The sequence below is a fragment of the Hyperolius riggenbachi genome, chromosome 9 (genome assembly GCF_040937935.1).
Source record: "Hyperolius riggenbachi isolate aHypRig1 chromosome 9, aHypRig1.pri, whole genome shotgun sequence".
Classification (NCBI taxonomy): domain Eukaryota; kingdom Metazoa; phylum Chordata; class Amphibia; order Anura; family Hyperoliidae; genus Hyperolius; species Hyperolius riggenbachi.
The window spans coordinates 276,945,748-276,966,299 of NC_090654.1; the positions used below are offsets into that span (position 1 = coordinate 276,945,748).

The following is a 20,552-nucleotide window of genomic DNA, read 5'->3' on the forward strand; positions in this document are numbered from 1 at the left end:
TTACATTGTATCACAGTGTCACATCTGCAGTGCTGTCCCATGAGAAGATATCATACAATATTACACTGTTATACAAGCTGTACACTGACTGCTTTACATTGTATCACAGTGTCACATCTGCAGTGTTGTCCCATGAGAAGATATCATACAATATTGCACTGTTATACAAGCTGTACCCTGACTGCTTTACATTGTATCACAGTGTCACATCTGCAGTGCTGTCCCATGAGAAGATATCATATAATATTGCACTGTTATACAAGCTGTACACTGACTGCTTTACATTGTATCACAGTGCCACATCTTCAGTATTGTCCCATGAGAAGATATCATACAATATTACAGTTATACAAGCTGTACACTGACTGCTTTACATTGTATCACAGCGTCACATCTTCAGTGCTGTCCCATGAGAAGATATCATACAATATTACACTGTTATACAAGCTGTACACTAACTGCTTTACATTGTATCACAGTGTCACATCTGCAGTGTTGTCCCATGAGAAGATATCATACAATATTACACTGTTCTACAAGCTGTACACTGACTGCTTTACATTGTATCACAGTGTCACATCTGCAGTGCTGTCCCATGAGAAGATATCATACAATATTACACTGTTATACAAGCTGTACACTGACTGCTTTACATTGTATCACAGTGTCACATCTGCAGTGTTGTCCCATGAGAAGATATCATACAATATTACACTGTTATACAAGCTGTACTCTGACTGCTTTACATTGTATCACAGTGTCACATCTGCAGTGCTGTCCCATGAGAAGATATCATATAATATTGCACTGTTATACAAGCTGTACACTGACTGCTTTACATTGTATCACAGTGCCACATCTTCAGTATTGTCCCATGAGAAGATATCATACAATATTACAGTTATACAAGCTGTACACTGACTGCTTTACATTGTATCACAGCGTCACATCTTCAGTGCTGTCCCATGAGAAGATATCATACAATATTACACTGTTCTACAAGCTGTACACTGACTGCTTTACATTGTATCACAGTGTCACATCTGTAGTGCTGTCCCATGAGAAGATATCATACAATATTACACTGTTATACAAGCTGTACACTGACTACTTTACATTGTATCAAAATCTCATATCTTCCGTGTTGTCCCATGAAGAGATATAATAAAATTAGGGAGAAGTGTACTCACATTTGTGATACTGTACATACTTCCTAGTTTGTAAATAGCACAGAATAAAGGTCCCTTTTGTTTGCGGAACACCCAGAGGGTCTGTTTCACGAATGGTAACTTGCGTTCAGATAAGTACACTATAGTGTGAACACTGTTTACAGTAAGATCTACCTGAACTCACCTCGATTCACCCCTGAGTTCAACAGTTTGTTTCTCAGATTACTACACACCCTTCATTTCTGGAAAATGATTGATTTATTTCCAAAGCAATTTACACATTTATCTGCCAACTTTAAAACCCAGCTAAGCTCACAATTGTATTTATAGCATACGTGAAAAGTCAATATGGAGACAGTGCAGGCCCGGATTTACATCACAGGAGCCTATAGGCACAGATGCCCTGGCACCCTAGACTCCGACCTCCATGAACCTACAAACCTCTGACCAAACTGCACCGCAAGTGTACTGGCTGGCCCAGCTGTCACTTCTCCCTTTCTTAGGTAGCTACAGGTGTCCCTTAGCGTTAGTTAACCAGAGGTAACCTCTCATTTACACCATCAGATTCATCAGGATTCTGCATAGGGAAGGTGGGAGGCACGAGGGGAGGGGAGTGAGCCGCCTTTCCATCATCAGGCGCCTGTAGGCACGTGCCTACAGTGCCTTATGGTAAATCCGGCCCTGAGACAGTGTATAGAAGCAAAATGGTGGACACAATAGCAGTTTCACCCATCAAATGTACTTGGAACTGAAAAACAGCTTGCTCCTTGCCCTAGCTGTATTAAAGGGAACCAGAGCCGAGTAAAATTATTTAAAACGGACCTGAACTCATAAGTTTTCTCTGCTTTGAAAAATACACAACAGCATAATAACCTTTTTTAAAAAAAAAAAAAACATTTCTTTGTTACAGCTGATGCAAATCTTTAAATCAATAAGCACTGTTTCTACTTCCTGATTCATGGAAGCAGACATATTGTTAACATCCTGTGCTTTCAAATGGGCTTATCTGCAATCTCTGCCATAGGCAGTCATGTGACACAGGGGAGAGATCAGATTACAACTAGTGATTATACACAAAGCAGGGGAGAGTAAACTGGCTAAACTCTCTAAATACATACAGGGTGCATTTCTCTCTGTTTTCCATCTGTCCTGTGCAAGAGTTCAGGTCCACTTTAAAATAAACACATGATGTACCTGCAAATGGACATTACATACTTTTACCTTCAGTTCCTCTCATTTTCTTCTTACAACGATTCCTTCCAGTTATGACAAGATTTTGTCAGAACTGAAATATATCAGTTGCTTTCAGTTATATATCAGTTGCTGTCAGTTATAACTGAAAGGACAACTGATGAGCAAGGTAATGTTCATGTTTCCCTATGGCTCATGTGGGCGAAAGCTGCTATGTGGTAATGGACATTTTTTAAATGGAGGATGGAGAATTCCATTAATCACAGTGGACAAACAGGTTGCAGGAGAGGAGAAAGAGATTGAGGAGTAGACTACATGGGAGGTAAGTATGACGCGTGTGTTTATTTTGATTTTTAATTCTCAGTTCAGATTTGCTTTAAAGAAAACCTGTAAAGGAAAAACCTCCTCTGGGGGATACTTACCTTGGGAGGAGCCTCTAGATCCTAACAAGTCTTCCCCGTCCTCCTCCGTCCTGGCAACCCAGTGCTGTGACCCCCCGAACAGCGTTGAGGTAAATATTTATTTACCACAGTCCTGTGCAGGCACAATAGCGGCTCTTCGTTCCGGCTAAGGTGGAAGTAGCTGAGCCCGATCGCATCCGCTCAACTGCGCAAGCACAGGATCGCAGTAGGTAAATATTGCGACGCTTGCCAAGCCACTTGACAAGCTTGTTGAGGAGGTTTCGGGGAAGCCATGGCTGGATTCTTCCAAGCTAAAGAGGATGGAGAAGCCTCTTTGAGACACTGAGGCTTCCCCCCTCTCAAGGTAAGTATCCCCCAAAGGTTTTTTTTTTTCGTTACAGAGTCTCTTTACGCTGGTGTGTGGGTCCATCAGGAGTGACCATGGAACTCTCTAGGAAGAACAATAGTGGAAAGACTACATTTCTCAGCATCACAGTAGAACATGTGACTGAAGGTGGTGACGGAGGTATTGATGAGGACAGAGCATGAAAATAGTTTGCACATTTCTTTCTTTAAAGAGAACCCGAGGTGGGTTTGAAGAATATTATCTGCATACAGAGGCTGGATCTGCCAATACAGCCCAGCCTCTGTTGCTATCCCAAACCCCCCTAAGGTCCCACTGCACTCTGCAATCCCTCATAAATCACAGCCACGCTGCTGACAAACAGCTTGTCAGAGCTGGCTGTGTTTATCTCTATAGTGTCAGTCTGCTGCTCTCTCCGCCTCCTGCACAACTCCAGTCCCCGCCTGCATCCCTTCCCTCCCTGCTGATTGGAGGGAAGGGACGGGGGCAGGGACCGGAGCTATGCATGAGGCGGGGGAGCAGCTGAGACTGACACTACAGATGTAAACACAGCCTCACAGCACGGCTGTGATTTATGAGGGATTGCAGAGTGCAGGGGGACCTTAGTGGGGTTTGGGATAGCAACAGAGGCTGGGCTGTATAGGCAGATCCAGCCTCTGTATGCAGATAACATTCTTTAAACCCACCTCGGGTTCTCTTTAACACAGTTCATCGCCTAACCTCATCCATATTCAGTTTTATGCACAAGAGATGGGCGGAGCTTGTGCCACTATACTGGCACGGCCTACTGCAGGCTTATAGTTCACAGGAAGTTGGAATTCAAGATCTCCCCTTCTTATGGTGCTGCGGCATTTGAGTGGTCCAATGTCAGGCTGAATACATTTCCATAAAAACTGGCACTGGTGCTCTCCTCTGGATGGGAAGGCAGCGTGTCACTGGTGGGCTGCTCTGGATGGGAAGGCAGCGTGTCACTGGTGTGCTCCTCTGTATGGGAAGGCAGCGTGTCACTGGTGTGCTCCTCTGGATGGGAAGGCAGCATGTCACTGGTGCGCTCCTCTGTATGGGAAGGCAGCAAGTCACTGGTGCGCTCCTCTGAATGGGAAGGCAGCGTGTCACTGGTGCGCTCCTCTGGATGGGAAGGCCACGTGTCACTGGTGCGCTCCTCTGTATGGGAAGGCAGCGTGTCACTGGTGCGCTCCTCTGAATGGGAAGGCGGCGTGTCACTGGTGAGCTCCTCTGGATGGTAAGGCAGCGTGTCACTGGTGCGCTCCTCTGTATGGGAAGGCAGCGTGTCACTGGTGCGCTCCTCTGGATGGGAAGGCAGCATGTCACTGGTGCGCTCCTCTGGATGGGAAGGCAGCGTGTCACTGGTGTGCTCCTCTGTATGGGAAGGCAGCGTGTCACTGGTGTGCTCCTCTGGATGGGAAGGCAGCGTGTCACTGGTGCGCTCCTCTGTATGGGAAGGCAGCATGTCACTGGTGTGCTCCTCTGTATGGGAAGGCAGCGTGTCACTGGTGCGCTCCTCTGGATGGGAAGGCCGCGTGTCACTGGTGAGCTCCTCTGTATGGGAAGGCAGCGTGTCACTGGTGCGCTCCTCTGGATGGGAAGGCGGCGTGTCACTGGTGAGCTCCTCTGTATGGGAGGCAGCGTGTCACTGGTGTGTTCCTCTGTATGGGAAGGCGGCGTGTCACTGGTGCGCTCCTCTGGATGGGAAGGCGGCGTGTCACTGGTGAGCTCCTCTGTATGGGAGGCAGCGTGTCACTGGTGTGTTCCTCTGTATGGGAAGGCGGCGTGTCACTGGTTCGCTCCTCTGGATGGGAAGGCAGCGTGTCACTGGTGAGCTCCTCTGGATGGTAAGGCAGCGTGTCACTGGTGCGCTCCTCTGAATGGGAAGGCGGCGTGTCAGTGGTGCGCTCCTCTGGATGAGAGGGCAGCGTGTCACTGGTGCGCTCCTCTGGATGGGAAGGCAGCGTGTCACTGGTGAGCTCCTCTGGATGCGAAGACAGCGTGTCACTGGTGAGCTCCTCCGCATGGTAAAGCAGCGTGCCACTGGTGAGCTCCTCTGGATGGTAAGGCAGCGTGTCACTGGTGAGCTCCTCTGAATGGGAAGGCAGCGTGTCACTGGTGCGCTCCTCTGGATGAGAGGGCAGCGTGTCACTGGTGAGCTCCTCTGGATGGGAAGGCAGGGTGTCACTGGTGCGCTCCTCTGAATGGGAAGGCGGCGTGTCACTGGTGCGCTCCTCTGGATGAGAGGGCAGCGTGTCACTGGTGCGCTCCTCTGGATGGGAAGGCAGCGTGTCACTGGTGAGCACCTCTGGATGCGAAGACAGCGTGTCACTGGTGAGCTCCTCCGCATGGTAAAGCAGCGTGTCACTGGTGAGCTCCTCTGGATGGGAAGGCCGCGTGTCACTGGTGAGCTCCTTTGTATGGGAAGGCAGCGTGTCACTGGTGCGCTCCTCTGGATGGGAAGGCAGCATGTCACTGGTGCGCTCCTCTGGATGGGAAGGCAGCGTGTCACTGGTGTGCTCCTCTGTATGGGAAGGCAGCGTGTCACTGGTGTGCTCCTCTGGATGGGAAGGCAGCGTGTCACTGGTGCGCTCCTCTGTATGGGAGGGCAGCATGTCACTGGTGTGCTCCTCTGTATGGGAAGGCAGCGTGTCACTGGTGTGTTCCTCTGGATGGGAAGGCGGCGTGTCACTGGTGAGCTCCTCTGTATGGGAGGCAGCGTGTCACTGGTGTGTTCCTCTGGATGGGAAGGCAGCGTGTCACTGGTGCGCTCCTCTGGATGGGAAGGCAGCATGTCACTGGTGCGCTCCTCTGGATGGGAAGGCAGCGTGTCACTGGTGTGCTCCTCTGTATGGGAAGGCAGCGTGTCACTGGTGTGCTCCTCTGGATGGGAAGGCAGCGTGTCACTGGTGCGCTCCTCTGTATGGGAGGGCAGCATGTCACTGGTGTGCTCCTCTGTATGGGAAGGCAGCGTGTCACTGGTGTGCTCCTCTGGATGGGAAGGCGGCGTGTCACTGGTGAGCTCCTCTGTATGGGAGGCAGCGTGTCACTGGTGTGTTCCTCTGGATGGGAAGGCAGCGTGTCACTGGTGCGCTCCTCTGGATGGGAAGGCGGCGTGTCACTGGTGAGCTCCTCTGTATGGGAGGCAGCGTGTCACTGGTGTGTTCCTCTGTATGGGAAGGCGGCGTGTCACTGGTGCGCTCCTCTGGATGGGAAGGCAGCGTGTCACTGGTGAGCTCCTCTGGATGGTAAGGCCGCGTGTCACTGGTGAGCTCCTTTGTATGGGAAGGCAGCGTGTCACTGGTGCGCTCCTCTGGATGGGAAGGCAGCATGTCACTGGTGCGCTCCTCTGGATGGGAAGGCAGCGTGTCACTGGTGTGCTCCTCTGTATGGGAAGGCAGCGTGTCACTGGTGTGCTCCTCTGGATGGGAAGGCAGCGTGTCACTGGTGCGCTCCTCTGTATGGGAGGGCAGCATGTCACTGGTGTGCTCCTCTGTATGGGAAGGCAGCGTGTCACTGGTGTGTTCCTCTGGATGGGAAGGCGGCGTGTCACTGGTGAGCTCCTCTGTATGGGAGGCAGCGTGTCACTGGTGTGTTCCTCTGGATGGGAAGGCAGCGTGTCACTGGTGCGCTCCTCTGGATGGGAAGGCAGCATGTCACTGGTGCGCTCCTCTGGATGGGAAGGCAGCGTGTCACTGGTGTGCTCCTCTGTATGGGAAGGCAGCGTGTCACTGGTGTGCTCCTCTGGATGGGAAGGCAGCGTGTCACTGGTGCGCTCCTCTGTATGGGAGGGCAGCATGTCACTGGTGTGCTCCTCTGTATGGGAAGGCAGCGTGTCACTGGTGTGCTCCTCTGGATGGGAAGGCGGCGTGTCACTGGTGAGCTCCTCTGTATGGGAGGCAGCGTGTCACTGGTGTGTTCCTCTGGATGGGAAGGCAGCGTGTCACTGGTGCGCTCCTCTGGATGGGAAGGCGGCGTGTCACTGGTGAGCTCCTCTGTATGGGAGGCAGCGTGTCACTGGTGTGTTCCTCTGTATGGGAAGGCGGCGTGTCACTGGTGCGCTCCTCTGGATGGGAAGGCAGCGTGTCACTGGTGAGCTCCTCTGGATGGTAAGGCAGCGTGTCACTGGTGCGCTCCTCTGAATGGGAAGGCGGCGTGTCAGTGGTGCGCTCCTCTGGATGAGAGGGCAGCGGGTCACTGGTGCGCTCCTCTGGATGGGAAGGCAGCGTGTCACTGGTGAGCTCCTCTGGATGCGAAGACAGCGTGTCACTGGTGAGCTCCTCCGCATGGTAAAGCAGCGTGTCACTGGTGAGCTCCTCTGGATGGTAAGGCAGCGTGTCACTGGTGCGCTCCTCTGAATGGGAAGGCAGCGTGTCACTGGTGCGCTCCTCTGGATGAGAGGGCAGCGTGTCACTGGTGAGCTCCTCTGGATGGGAAGGCAGCGTGTCACTGGTGCGCTCCTCTGAATGGGAAGGCGGCGTGTCACTGGTGCGCTCCTCTGGATGAGAGGGCAGCGTGTCACTGGTGCGCTCCTCTGGATGGGAAGGCAGCGTGTCACTGGTGAGCTCCTCTGGATGCGAAGACAGCGTGTCACTGGTGAGCTCCTCCGCATGGTAAAGCAGCGTGTCACTGGTGAGCTCCTCTGGATGGGAAGTCAGCGTGTCACTGGTGAGCTCCTCTGGATGGGAAGGCAGCGTGTCACTGGTGCGCTCCTCTGGATAGGAAGGCAGCATGTCACTGGTGCGCTCCTCTCTATGGGAAGACAGCATGGTCCTCTGTATGGGAAGGCAGCGTGCCACTGGTGGGCTCCTCTGGATGGGAAGGCAGCGTGTCATTGGTGCTCTCCTCTGTTCGGGAAGGCGGCGTGTCACTGGTGTGCTCCTCTGAATGGGAAGGCAGCATGTCACTGGTGAGCTCCTCTGGATGGGAAGGCAGCGTGTCACTGGTGCGCTCCTCTGGATGGGAAGGCAGCATGTCACTGGTGTGCTCCTCTGGATGGGAAGGCGGCGTGTCACTGGTGCGCTCCTCTGGATGGGAAGGCAGCGTGTCACTGGTGTGCTCCTCTGTATGGGAAGGCAGCGTGTCACTGGTGTGTTCCTCTCTATGGGAAGACAGCGTGTCACTGGTGTGTTCCTCTGTATGGGAAGACAGCATGTCACTGGTGTGCTCCTCTGGATGGGAAGGCGGCGTGTCACTGGTGCGCTCCTCTGGATGGGAAGGCGGCGTGTCACTGGGGAGCTCCTCTGTATGGGAGAAAGCGTATCACTGGTGCGCTCCTCTGGATGGGAAGGCAGCGTGTCACTGGCGCGCTCCTCTGTATGGGAAGGCGGCGTGTCACTGTTGCGCTCCTCTGTATGGGAAGACAACGTGTCACTGGTGCTCTCCTCTGGATGGGAAGGCAGTGTGTCACTTGTGTGCTCCTCTGGATGGGAAGGCAGCGTGTCACTGGTGTGTTCCTCTGTATAGGAAGACAGCATGTCACTGGTGTGCTCCTCTGTATGGGAAGGCAGCGTGTCACTGGTGTGCTCCTCTGGATGGGAAGGCGGCGTGTCACTGGTGCGCTCCTCTGGATGGGAAGGCGGCGTGTCACAGTTGCGCTCCTCTGTATGGGAAGACAACGTGTCACTGATGCTCTCCTCTGGATGGGAAGGTAGTGTGTCACTGGTGTGCTCCTCTGGATGGGAAGGCAGCGTGTCACTGGTGTGCTCCTCTGTATGGGAAGGCAGCGTGTCACTGGTGTGCTCCTCTGTATTGGAAGGCAGCTTGTCACTGGTGAGCTCCTCTGGATGTAGAGTGACCAGACGTCCCGGATTGCCCAGGATGCGTCCCGGATTTGGGGTCCGCTGTCCCAGGCTGCATGAGGTCCCGGGAAACGTCCCGCTGCTGCCTCGGGACTCTGGTCACTGTATTGCATGAACTGGCAGCGGCGTCTATCGCCAGTTCATTGCCCAGCGCAGCCCCGCTCCAGCCTCCTTATTGTCTTCCGGTGTATTGTCTTCCGACACCGGCAGGCGAGCAGGGCTACGGCAAGATGGCTGCCAAAGCTATTTGTGTCTCCAGTACAGGGCTTCGGGTGCCATCTTGCCGTAGCCCTGCACTCTGAGCGTGGGAAACAAGAGCAGGAGGAATATGGTCCCGGGAGCAGCGCACCAGAGGAGACTTCTGCCAGGTGAGTAAATGCTTTTTTTTTCCAGGTGAACTGTGCCCCCATTGCGGGCAAACATGTCACCAGAAAATGCACTGTGGGCAAACATGTCACCAGAAAATGCACTGCGGGCAAACATGTCAAGAGAAAATAAACGCACTGCGGGCAAACATGTCACCAGAAAATAAATGCACTGCGGGCAAACATTTCACCAGAAAATAAACGCACTGCGGGCTCGCAGTACGTTTATTTTCTGGTGACATGTTTGCCCGCAGTGCGTTTATTTTCTGGTGACATGTTTGCCCGCAGTGCGTTTATTTTCTGGTGAAATGTTTGCCCAGAGTGCGTTTATTTTCTGGTGACATGTTTGCCCGCAGTGCGTTTATTTTCTGGTGACATGTTTGCCCGCAGTGCGTTTATTTTCTGGTGACATGTTTGCCCGCAGTGCGTTTATTTTGTGCTGACATGTTGCCCGCAGTGCATTTATTTTGTGCTGACATGTTTGCCCGCAGTGCGTTTATTTTGTCCTGACATGTTTGCCCCCATTGCATTTATTTTGTGCTGAAATTTTGCCCACATTGCGTTTATTTTCTGGTGTCTGGGGTAACTGTTGCTGCATTTATTATTTAATGGTCATAGTTGGCTATGCTTGCTGCTTTGGGGTTACGGTATACTATTAATTAGCATCACACAGTTTCTGCACACCCATGATGCGAAACCTAGTCTGACAACATCATGGCCTAAACACTGCTTTCTTATGCCTCACTGTTACATCATTATGTTAGTTCCGCCCATACAATGTCATGGCCACAACCATTTTTCGGCGCGCCATTTTTCGGCTACGCGCTCCTCTGGATGGGAAGGCGCTCCTCTGGATGGGAAGGCAGCGTGTCACTGGTGCTCTCCTCTGGATGGGAAGGCGGCGTGTCACTGGTGTGCTCCTCTGGATGGGAAGGCGGCGTGTCACTGGTGTGCTCCTCTGGATGGAAAGGCGGTGTGTCACTGGTGTGCTCCTCTGGATGGGAAGGCGGCGTGTCACTGGTGCGCTCCTCTGGATGGGAAGGCGGCGTGTCACTGGTGCTCTCCTCTGGATGGGAAGGCGGTGTGTCATTGGTGTGCTCCTCTGGATGGGAAGGCGGCGTGTCACCAGTGCGCTCCTCTGTATGGGAAGGCAGCATGTCACTGGTGTGTTCCTCTGGATGGGAAGGCAGCATATCACTGGTGTGTTCCTCTGGATGGGAAGGCAGCGTGTCACTGGTGCGCTTCTCTGGATGGGAAGGCAGCGTGTCACTGTTGTGCTCACCACTGTTGTGGTGGCTGGATAGTGTACTGGTTAAGGGCTCTGCCTTTGACATGGGCGACCAGGGTTCGAATCCTGGCTAGGTCAAGTACCTATTCAGTAAGGAGTTCAAGGCAAGACTCCCTAACACTGCAGGGTGGCCTCTTGAGCGCGCCCCAGTGGCTGCAGCTCTTGAGCGCTTTGAGTCCAACAGGAGAAAAGCGCTATACAAGTGTTCGGATTATTATTATTATTATTATTGTGCTCCTCTGTATGGGAGGCAGCGTGCCACTGGTGCGCTCCTCTGGATGGGAAGGCGGCGTGTCACTGGTGCACTCCTCTGGATGGTAAGGCAGCATGTCACTGGTGGGTTTCTCTGGATGGGAAGGCAGCGTGTCACTGGTGCGTTCCTCTGGATGGGAAGGCGGCGTGTCACTGGTGAGCTATTCTGGATGGGAATGCAGCGTGTCACTGGTGCGCTCCTCTGGATGGGAAGGCAGCGTGTCACTGGTGCGCTCCTCTGGTATGGAAGGCAGCGTGTCACTGTTGTGCTCCTCTGTATGGGAAGCAGCGTGTCACTGGTGCGCTCCTCTGGATGGGAAGGCAGCGTGTCACTGGTGGGTTCCTCTGGATGGGAAGGCAGCGTGTCACTGGTGCGCTCCTCTGGATGGGAAGGCAGCGTGTCACTGTTGTGCTCCTCTGTATGGGAGGCAGCGTGTCACTGGTGAGCTCCTCTGGATGGGAAGGCAGCGTGTCACTGGTGCGCTCCTCTGGTATGGAAGGCAGCGTGTCACTGGCGCGCTCCTCTGTATGGGAAGGCAGCGTGTCACTGGTGGGCTCCTCTGGATGGGAAGGCAGCGTGTCACTGGTGTGCTCCTCTGTATGGGAAGGCAGCATGTCACTGGTGGGCTCCTCTGTATGGGAGGCAGCGTGTCACTGGTGAGCTCCTCTGGATGGGAAGGCAGCGTGTCACTGGTGGGTTCCTCTGGATGGGAAGGCAGCGTGTCACTGGTGCACTCCTCTGGATGGGAAGGCAGCGTGTCACTGTTGTGCTCCTCTGTATGGGAGGCAGCGTGTCACTGGTGAGCTCCTCTGGATGGGAAGGCAGCGTATCACTGGTGCGCTCCTCTGGATGGGAAGGCAGCGTGTCACTGGTGCTCTCCTCTGGTATGGAAGGAAGCATGTCACTGGCGCGCTCCTCTGTATGGGAAGGCAGCGTGTCACTGGTGGGCTCCTCTGGATGGGAAGGCAGCGTGTCACTGGTGTGCTCCTCTGTATGGGAAGGCGGCGTGTCACTGGTGGGCTCCTCTGGATGGGAAGGCGGTGTGTCACTTGTGAGCTCCTCTGGATGGGAAGGCAGCGTGTCACTGGTGGGTTCCTCTGGATGGGAAGGCAGCGTGTCACTGGTGCGCTCCTCTGGATGGGAAGGCAGCGTGTCACTGTTGCGCTCCTCTGTATGGGAGGCAGCGTGTCACTGGTGAGCTCCTCTGGATGGGAAGGCAGCGTATCACTGGTGCGCTCCTCTGGATGGGAAGGCAGCGTGTCACTGGTGCTCTCCTCTGGTATGGAAGGCAGCATGTCACTGGCGCGCTCCTCTGTATGGGAAGGCAGCGTGTCACTGGTGCTCTCCTCTGGATGGAAAGGCAGCGTGTCACTGGTGCTCTCCTCTGGATGGGAAGGCAGCGTGTCACTGGTGCTCTCCTCTGTATGGGAAGGCAGCGTGTCACTGGTGGGCTCCTCTGGATGGGAAGGCGGTGTGTCACTGGTGTTCTCCTCTGTATGGGAAGGCAGCGTGTCACTGGTGGGCTCCTCTGGATGGGAAGGCGGTGTGTCACTTGTGAGCTCCTCTGGATGGGAAGGCAGTGTGTCACTGGTGCGCTCCTCTGGATGGAAAGGCAGCGTGTCACTGGTGCACTCCTCTGGATGGGAAGGCAGTGTGGCACTGGTGCGCTCCTCTGGATGGGAAGGCAGCGTGTCACTGGTGCGCTCCTCTGGATGGGAAGGCGGCGTGTCACTGGGGAGCTCCTCTGTATGGGAGGCAGCGTGTCACTGGTGCTCTCCTCTGGATGGGAAGGCAGCCGAAGCTATTTGTGTCTCCAGTACAGGGCTTCGGGTGCCATCTTGCCGTAGCCCTGCACTCTGAGCGCGGGAGACAAGAGCAGGAGGAATATGGTCCCGGGAGCAGCGCACCAGAGGAGACTTCTGCCAGGTGAGTAAATTCTTTTTTTTCCAGATGAACTGTGCCCCCATTGCGGGCAAACATGTCACCAGAAAATGCACTGTGGGCAAACATGTCACCAGAAAATGCACTGCGGGCAAACATGTCAAGAGAAAATAAACGCACTGCGGGCAAACATGTCACCAGAAAATAAATGCACTGCGGGCAAACATTTCACCAGAAAATAAATGCACTGCGGGCAAACATGTCACCAGAAAATAAATGCACTGCGGGCAAACATTTCACCAGAAAATAAACGCACTGCGGGCTCGCAGTACGTTTATTTTCTGGTGACATGTTTGCCCGCAGTGCGTTTATTTTCTGGTGACATGTTTGCCCGCAGTGCGTTTATTTTCTGGTGAAATGTTTGCCCACAGTGCGTTTATTTTGTGCTGACATGTTTGCCCGCAGTGCGTTTATTTTGTGCTGACATGTTTGCCCCCATTGCATTTATTTTGTGCTGAAATTTTGCCCACATTGCGTTTATTTTCTGGTGTCTGGGGTAACTGTTGCTGCATTTATTATTTAATGGTCATAGTTGGCTATGCTTGCTGCTTTGGGGTTACGGTATACTATTAATTAGCATCACACAGTTTCTGCACACCCATGATGCGAAACCTAGTCTGACAACATCATGGCCTAAACACTGCTTTCTTATGCCTCACTGTTACATCATTATGTTAGTTCCGCCCATACAATGTCATGGCCACAACCATTTTTCGGCGCGCCATTTTTCGGCTACGTGCTCCTCTGGATGGGAAGGCGCTCCTCTGGATGGGAAGGCAGCGTGTCACTGGTGCTTTCCTCTGGATGGGAAGGCGGCGTGTCACTGGTGTGCTCCTCTGGATGGAAAGGCGGTGTGTCACTGGTGTGCTCCTCTGGATGGGAAGGCGGCGTGTCACTGGTGCGCTCCTCTGGATGGGAAGACGGCGTGTCACTGGTGCTCTCCTCTGGATGGGAAGGCGGTGTGTCATTGGTGTGCTCCTCTCGATGGGAAGGCGGCGTGTCACCGGTGCGCTCCTCTGTATGGGAAGGCAGCATGTCACTGGTGTGTTCCTCTGGATGGGAAGGCAGCATGTCACTGGTGTGTTCCTCTGGATGGGAAGGCAGCGTGTCACTGGTGCGCTTCTCTGGATGGGAAGGCAACGTGTCACTGTTGTGCTCACCACTGTTGTGGTGGCTGGATAGTGTGCTGGTTAAGGGCTCTGCCTTTGACATGGGCGACCAGGGTTCGAATCCTGGCTAGGTCAAGTACCTATTCAGTAAGGAGTTCAAGGCAAGACTCCCTAACACTGCAGGGTGGCCTCTTGAGCGCGCCCCAGTGGCTGCAGCTCTTGAGCGCTTTGAGTCCAACAGGAGAAAAGCGCTATGCAAGTGTTCGGATTATTATTATTATTATTATTGTGCTCCTCTGTATGGGAGGCAGCGTGTCACTGGTGCGCTCCTCTGGATGGGAAGGCGGCGTGTCACTGGTGCACTCCTCTGGATGGTAAGGCAGCGTGTCACTGGTGGGTTTCTCTGGATGGGAAGGCAGCGTGTCACTGGTGCGTTCCTCTGGATGGGAAGGCGGCGTGTCACTGGTGAGCTCCTCTGGATGGGAATGCAGCGTGTCACTGGTGTGCTCCTCTGGATGGGAAGGCAGCGTGTCCCTGGTGCGCTCCTCTGGTATGGAAGGCAGCGTGTCACTGTTGTGCTCCTCTGTATGGGAAGCAGCGTGTCACTGGTGCGCTCCTCTGGATGGGAAGGCGGCGTGTCACTGGTGCGCTCCTCTGGATGGGAAGGCAGCGTGTCACTGGTGCTCTTCTCTGGATGGGAAGGCAGCGTGTCACTGGTGCTCTCCTCTGTATGGGAAGGCAGCGTGTCACTGGTGGGCTCCTCTGGATGGGAAGGCGGTGTGTCACTGGTGTTCTCCTCTGTATGGGAAGGCAGCGTGTCACTGGTGGGCTCCTCTGGATGGGAAGGCGGTGTGTCACTTGTGAGCTCCTCTGGATGGGAAGGCAGCGTGTCACTGGTGCGCTCCTCTGGATGGGAAGGCAGCGTGTCACTGGTGTGCTCCTCTGGATGGGAAGGCGGCATGTCACTGGTGCGCTCCTCTGGATGGGAAGGCAGTGTGTCACTGGTGCGCTCCTCTGGATGGAAAGGCAGCGTGTCACTGGTGCGCTCCTCTGTATGGAAAGGCAGCGTGTCACTGGTGCACTCCTCTGGATGGGAAGGCAGCGTGTCACTGGTGAGCTCCTCTGGATGGGAAGGCAGCGTGTCACTGGGGAGCTCCTCTGGATGGGAAGGCAGCGTGTCACTGGTGAGCTCCTCTGGATGGGAAGGCAGCGTGTCACTGGTGAGCTCCTCCGGAAGGTAAGGCAGCGTGTCACTGGTGAGCTCCTCTGGATGGGAAGGCAGCGTGTCACTGGTGCGCTCCTCTGGATGGGAAGGCAGCATGTCACTGGTGCGCTCCTCTCTATGGGAAGACAGCATGGTCCTCTGTATGTGAAGGCAGCGTGCCACTGGTGGGCTCCTCTGGATGGGAAGGCAGCGTGTCACTGGTGCGCTCCTCTGTATTGGAAGGCGGCGTGTCACTGGTGCGCTCCTCTGGATGGGAAGGCAGTGTGTCACTGGTGCGCTCCTCTGGATGGGAAGGCAGCGTGTCACTGGTGTGCTCCTCTGGATGGGAAGGCGGCATGTCACTGGTGCGCTCCTCTGGATGGGAAGGCGGCGTGTCACTGGTGGGCTCCTCTGGATGGGAAGGCAGAATGTCACTGGTGCGCTCCTCTGGTATGGAAGGCAGCGTGTCACTGGTGGGCTCCTCTGGATGAAAAGGCAGCGTGTCACTGGTGGGCTCCTCTGGATGGGAAGGCGGTGTATCACTGGTGCGCTCCTCTGGTATGGAAGGCAGCGTGTCACTGGTGGGCTCCTCTGGATGGGAAGGCAGCGTGTCACTGGTGAGCTCCTCTGGATGGGAAGGCAGCATGTCACTGGTGCGCTCCTTTGTATGGGAAGGCAGCGTGTCACTGGTGGGCTCCTCTGGATGGGAATACAGCGTGTCACTGGTGCGCTTTTCTAGATGGGAAGGCAGCGTGTCACTGGTGAGCTCCTCTGTATGGGAGGCAGTGTGTCACTGGTGAGCGCCTCTGTATGGGAGGCAGCGTGTCACTGGTGCGCTCCTCTGTATGGGAGGCAGTGTGTCATTGGTGTGATCCTCTGAATGGGAAGGCAACATGCCACTGATCCGCTCCTCTGGATGGGAGGCAGTGTGTCACTGGTGCGCTCCTCTGTATGGGAGGCAGTGTGTCACTGGTGCGCTCCTCTGTATGGGAGGCAGTGTGTCATTGGTGTGATCTTCTGAATGGGAAGGCAACATGCCACTGATCCGCTCCTCTGGATGTCGCTGGTCAACAGCACTTTTCATAAAATGAAGGCATGTGCTCAAGGCAAAAAAAAAAAAAAGAATTGCCTGTCCATACAGTGGCTGTGCCACCGTTACAAGCGCCTACTATGCTGCATCCTCCAGCTTGCTGCGGGTATGTGTACAGCACAGGTTACTGCTTCATTTCCTCCTTCTCTTTTACTACTTACAGTCATACACATCTAAAGCACTCATGGGCCCAGGAGTGTAACTAGAGGGGCGCCCAGAGCTGTGGAGGGCCCCAACTACTAACCTTACCTTCCTCCGATACAGGGGACCATACTTTGGATCAGGTGTTTTGTGGTTACACTTGTTATGGGTGTGAAGATCAAGATGGTCACACTTGTTTTATAACACTTATGATATGGACCCCAAGGTCATAAAGGGCACCAAGGGGAGCCAAGGGAAGGGATGTAAACATTGGGGAGCCAGATGAATTGTACTTACACCACTGCATGGGCCGCATAAAATGGCGGGGTGGGCCGGATTCAGCCAAGGGGCCTTGAGTTTGACACAGGGCCGGGTTTACCATAAGGCACTGTAGGCAAGTGCCTACAGGCGCCTGATGATGAAGAAAGGCGGCTCACTTCCCTCCCCGAGTGCCTCCCTTCCTCCTTCCCTTTGCAGAGTCCTGATGAGAATGTATATGAGAGATTACTCACCCAACTCTCTGCATTCCACTGACCAGATCTCCATTCAGTCATAGGCACCTCTAGCTACTTAAAGTGTAACTGTCGGGCATAACATCAAAAATCAATTCTTTATTTTTATCTGGTAAACAAGTAATCAGGACGCTAACCTGGCAATCCAAAAGTTAAAATCTCTATTACGTCTCTTGTTTATAAATGATCATTCCCCAGTTCACCTGACTCTTATTTGGTACGTTGCCGCACAAAGGAAGTTGCAGGGCATGCTGGGTTGTCTTTTTTTGCTTCTTTATTTCCCCTCAGACTTAAAGGGGAACTTCAGCCTAAACAAACATACTGTCATTAAGTTACATTAGTTATGTTAATTAGAATAGATGGGTAATATAATTTTTTACCCACCCTGTTTTAAAAGAACAGGCAAATGTTTGTGATTCATGGGGGCTGCCATCTTTGTCATGGGGGCAGCCATCTTTTTGGTTGAAAGGAGGTGACAAGGAGCAGGAGACACAGTTCCAACTGTCCTGTGTCCTGATCACCCCTCCCAGCTGCACGTGCTAGGCTTCAAATGTCAAATTATGTCAAATTCAAAATGTAAAAAAACAAAAATTTGCACCAAAACAGCAGAACGAGAGCAACAACATCAGAAATCCCATCATGCTTTGCACAGCATCAGGGGAAAAAAGCCCGGGCAGTTTTCTTCTGTGCAGCTAAAAATGAGGCTTGGATAAGAGAAACAAAGTTCTGATGCTGTGAAACTGTTAAAGAAACACTAGGCCTTTTCACTGCTGCTGAGTCGATTTTTAGTCCGGAGGTTCACTTTAACTAATGTACAGAAGCAAAAAAAGGACAACCCAGCATGCCCTGCAACTTCCTTTGTGCATCAATGTACCAAATAAGAGTCAGGTAAACTGGGGAATGATCATTTATAAACAAGAAAAGTAATAGAGATTTTAACTTTTGGATTGCCTGGTTAGCATCCTTATTACTGGTTTACCAGATAAAAATAAAAAATAGATTTTTTTATTTTAAGCCCGATAGTTACACTTTAATACTGAGAGTACCTCTGGCTACCTAATACTAAGGGGCACCTGTAGCTACTTAGAGGCAAGGAAAGTAAGGGAGAGGTTACAGCTGGGTCAGCCAGCACACTTGCGGTGTTTGTAGGTGCATGAAGGGCGGAGTCTAGGGTGCAAGGACATCAGTGCCTATAGGCTCCTGTGAGGTAAATCTGGGCCTGGTTTGACACCTGTACTCTAGATGGAGAAGTAAAGTCTTCCATGGTCTTTTCTGTAAGCTGCACCCTCACTGGTGGCCACAGACCAAACAAAATCTTCAGTTTCAGGACTTAGCGAGCAACCTACCTATTAGCGAGGAAAGGGTAAAAATCGCCCATAGCTACAGCAAGCGATTCTAAACAGACCCTCCATAAGGTTCAGCATGCCTTTTAGATCCAATTCGGCATCTAATTTGTCCTCTCAAAAATCTCCAGCTCCAAGCCTCCAAGCAAGGCATGCTAGGACTTGTGGTACAGAAACATCCAGTGAAACTGTAAGCTGAATAATTGACTTGTCTTTTAGAAAGATTACCTAGTAGAGTACAGAACAGCACCAGTAAAAATTCTTACATCAAAGGATTGGCCCCTAGTGCTCACCAGGAAAACTGCATCTCTCAATTACATTCTACAGTCGCTTTCACCCTCTTTCACCCACCATAGATAATTTCACATAGTGTGCCCTTTCTTCGGATATTTAATCAACAACGACATTAATGACTTTCTTGGCAAAATTCATAAAAATCAACTAGCTGCAATGAATTTATTCATGCCATTTATCATTGCCTTTTCACTGCAGACCAATTTAAAAAAAAAATGAATTAAAAAAAAAATATGTTGCACACAGCAAGAGCAAAATGTGTAACTAAAAAAATTCAACATATATATATATATATATATATATATATATATATATATATATATATATATATATATATATATTTACAAAAAATGTACCCAGTTGGGTAAACGATTGCACCACTTCATGCACGATTAACATCGGCCGCAAAAATAGTCAAAAATGCAATCACAAGTGTCTAAACAGTTTTAGTCATATCTTATTTATGTAGGGATAAAACAAAATGTTCTACTGTGGATGAAAAAATAAGGACAACAGTTTACAAATCTTATACTGCAAAAACAATTATAAATTACATTTTAAAAACATTAAAAAACACAGGTCAGATTTTTTTTCATGCAGGTAAAACTGAATTTCCTGCCCATTGATACAGCAGGATAGGCAGGGAGGCAATTCTCTGGCTGCAAAAGGAACCTTTTGGCCAAATTAACAAACAAGATGCGAATATGGCCCTGACCCCAAGTGGATAATATATTCCTGCTGTAAGAGGATCCGGTCTCCCCCCTCCCATTTTTCTACAATAACTCATAGTGTAAATTATTTCCTCTTTTTTATTTTCCCTTCAGCATGACAACGCATCCAGGTTCTGAATCATCTCAGCGATATCACATACCAAGACATGACAAATCATCAATTCTTTTCTTTTTTTCAATACTTATTCATCTTCCCACCTTCCCCCCTTTGCAGCATAGATTCCTGGCAAACAGGTCAAAGCTGTGGCTAAATTCACTTGATGCACTTTTCCCCCACTCCAAATATATATATAGATATATACATATATATATATATATATATATATATATATATACAGTATATATTCAGATATATAGGTATGCACATTTTTTTACAGTATCCCTTATTTTTCTGACTGCAGTAAAATTGCCAGGGAGGGGTGCTAGTCAGTTAGAGGGTGCACAAAATATTTAATATGCCCATTTTTTTCCCAGGAGAGAACAGAACACAATGTGCCAGGGTACCAGACCATTTCACAAAATCAATAAATGAATGAATTAAATAAATAAGCAAAAAACATATAGGCATGCCCCTGGACAGTGCCCTGTGGTCTGAGCCCACCATCACCTTCTCCAGAGAGGTGGGATATGGTGAGGCTGGCAACAGGAAGAGGGGTCGGTTAACCCCTGCAGCCCCCCCCCTCCCCCCCCTGCATGCAATAGTGCAACATGGGCACAGCCAAAATGCAGCAAACAGCAGAAAGGCAGCAGTAAATTGTAGTGGTGGCAGCAGTAATGTGAGGACCATGCTTAGGGATCCTCTCTCTCTCTCTCTGCGGAAGTGCCACTCACCTCTCATACACACACACTGCACATCAGGAAGGTCAATGAATGAATGAGGGTGCCCCCCTTACCTCTTCCTCACTTTGCTGAATTCAGTGCTGGCCCTCTGCAGCAGAGCTCCTGGCTCCATGGTAAGGGGAGAGGCAAGGTGGAGAGGCAGTGAGAGAGATGCCAGGCACTAGAGCAGAGGGCTGGGATCCGCAGGCAGCAGAGATGGCAATGTCCCTGGCACAGGTAGGCAGACACATACTAGTTGCTCAGCAGAATGTACCATGTCCTCTGTGGGCTGCATGCAGGCAGGAGCTGACCGCAGTGCTGAGATCACAGCAGCCACATCTGCAGCACATGGAGGTCCTACAGCAGCCAGCATAGCTGCCATCCCCTGCACTGCTGTCTGCTGATGGGGGGGAGGGGACAGGCGGCTGATGGAAGCTGATGCCGCTGAGGATGCAGACCAGAGGCAGGGCTCCCCCCGTTTATAAGAGAACAATGGTGGAGTCCGGGACAGGGGGAGAAAAAAAAGCAGA

At 51.9% G+C, this 20,552-nt stretch overlaps 1 protein-coding gene across 1 annotated transcript in view; it reads right to left on the reverse strand.

Annotated features, from left to right (window-relative positions):
* Window positions 1-20,196, reverse strand: part of TRAF3 (TNF receptor associated factor 3) — a 208,500-nt gene extending 188,304 nt beyond the window's left edge. The window contains exon 1 of the mRNA XM_068254623.1: window positions 20,097-20,196. The gene's annotated coding sequence lies outside the window, so the exon portion shown is untranslated. The remainder of the gene's footprint in view (window positions 1-20,096) is intronic.
* Between the last annotated feature and the right edge of the window lie 356 nt (window positions 20,197-20,552).